The following is a 2,500-nucleotide window of genomic DNA, read 5'->3' as shown; positions in this document are numbered from 1 at the left end:
TAATTCAAAACGGAGGTAAAAAAAAAAAAAATCATCGATTCCCACTTATTGATACATGTTATTTTTATGTAATGCTAAGGGTACATTGCAGTCATGTTTTACATTTTTTATTTTATTTCTTTTGTAATGCTATGAAAATTATATGGAAATCTAAAGTCTGAATTCAAAAGAACCTGTAAATTATGAACTGGAATCTAAATTTTCCAGCAGAGACATAGTACTTCATTGAAGACTTGATAACTTTCATTACTATCATTTAGACTAGTTCTTCAAACTCAATAGCGTTCATTAAAAGTTAGAACTAGACAAAACCACATTCGATGGAATGGCAAAGAACCATCAGTATTAATTACAGTGTGCCACACTGTAGAAACCATAGTTGCTGGCCCTTCTCACGAAAATCTTGAAAGGATTACAAAATATTTCATTTTATGATCTCTTAATTCATTTTATAATTCATTGTTTAATTAAATGCTGATGGACAGGATAGCCATATGAGTTTTTGTGACCTTCTCTAGCCAAGGTACTTTGATCTCATAGGAATGTTGTGAACATTTCTAACTATGTTTCTTTATTTTCTAGAGATATTCAGTGCTAGTAGCAATCTAAATACCTTATATAGCCCAGGATTGAAGGGAATTATAAGGAATGGAAGAAGTGTCAACTCTCGAAGGGCAAAAAGAAAATTTTTACGCTTTATCCACCATCAAAATATCAAACAGCTACTCCTTAGAATCCACCTACTTCAGGTAAGAGATTTAGATTGGTCTTCCTTGCTTTTGATTTCAAGGATATGGAACGCTTTGATCTCTAAGTTAAAATAGCCAGGTTAGTCATTTTAAACTAGGTAGAATCCACTGGCAAACCTTTCATTTAGGACCAGGGATAAGTAAGGAAGATCATACCCATGGGTACTCGTGAGCCGTCCGTCCATTTCCACTGACCCTCAACTGCCGCGTCTGATGCTCCCAGCCAGAAATCGTGGTCGGTTAATTCTGTAATAAAGATGTATGGTATGAAAGAGAGAGAGAGCCTTACCTTACCTTATTGCCTTATTTTTTGTTTGGGTTCCCCCAGGTCCCTCAGTGTGAGGCACCTCGTATATCCACCAGAGAGTTGCTAATACATCTTCCGGTGTATTTTGCATCTTCCAGTCTTGGATGGTCTGGGATGCATCTTAGGTATTTATCGAGCTTATTTTTAAACGCATCTACGCTCACTCCTGATATGTTTCTTAGATGAGCTGGTAGCACATTAAATAGTCGCTGCATTATCGATGCTGGTGCGTAGTGGATTAATGTCCTGTGCGCCTTTCTCAGTTTACCTGGAATGCTTTTTGGTACTATTAATCTACCTCGGCTTGCTCTTTCTGATACTTTAAGCTCCATGATGTTTTCAGCAATTCCTTCTATTTGCTTCCATGCTTGTATTATCATGTAGCGTTCTCTTCTCCTTTCTAGACTGTATAGTTTTAAAAATTGCAGTCTTTCCCAGTAATCAAGGTCCTTAACTTCTTCTATTCTAGCAGTATAGGACCTTTGTACACTCTCTATTTGCGCAATATCCTTTTGGTAGTGTGGGTACCATATCACATTGCAGTACTCGAGTGTACTACGCACATAAGTTTTGTAAAGCATAATCATGTGTTCACCTTTTCTTGTTTTAAAGTGTCTGAATAACATTCCCATTTTTGCTTTACATTTAGCCAACAGTGTTGCTATTTGGTCGTTGCATAACATATTCCTATTTAAAATTACACCAAGGTCTTTAATTGCTTCCTTGTTTGTGATTGTCTCATTATTAGGTCCCTTGTATGCATACACCATTCCTTCTCTGTTTCCATAATTTATTGATTCGAATTTATCGGAGTTAAATACCATCCTATTTATCTCCGCCCATTCATATATTTTGTTTAGATCTCTTTGTAGTGAGTTCCTATCTTCATCACAAGTAATTTCTCTACTTATTCTTGTGTCATCGGCGAAACTTCTCACTACGGAGTTTTCAACATCACAGTCTATGTCTGAGATCATAATAACAAATAGCAGTGCAGCTAATACCGTACCTTGGGGCACACCAGATATTACCTGGGCTTCATCTGATTTCTCGTCATTTGCAACCACTATCTGTTTTCTGTTTTGCAGGAATTCTTTTACCCATTTTCCTATCTTTCCCACAATATTATGCTTTCTCATTTTTTTCTCCAATATGTTATGGTCTACCTTGTCAAAGGCTTTTGCAAAATCTAGATAGATCACATCTGTGTCTTTTTCATTTATCATATTATTGTATATGTTTTCATAGTGAGCTATCAGTTGGGTCTGTGTACTTTTTCCAGGTACGAAACCGTGTTGACCCATATTAAACAAATTATTTTTGACCAAATGGTTCATTATTTTCTTTTTTATTACCCTCTCATACACTTTCATAATATGTGATGTTAGACTAACAGGTCTATAATTGCTTGCCTCTAGTCTTGATCCACTTTTGAAGATAGGGG

The sequence above is a fragment of the Palaemon carinicauda genome, chromosome 35, assembly GCF_036898095.1.
Source record: "Palaemon carinicauda isolate YSFRI2023 chromosome 35, ASM3689809v2, whole genome shotgun sequence".
NCBI classification, from domain to species: Eukaryota; Metazoa; Arthropoda; class Malacostraca; order Decapoda; family Palaemonidae; genus Palaemon; species Palaemon carinicauda.
The sequence above is the reverse complement of the archived record's forward strand: the minus strand, read 5'-3'. Positions refer to the sequence as shown.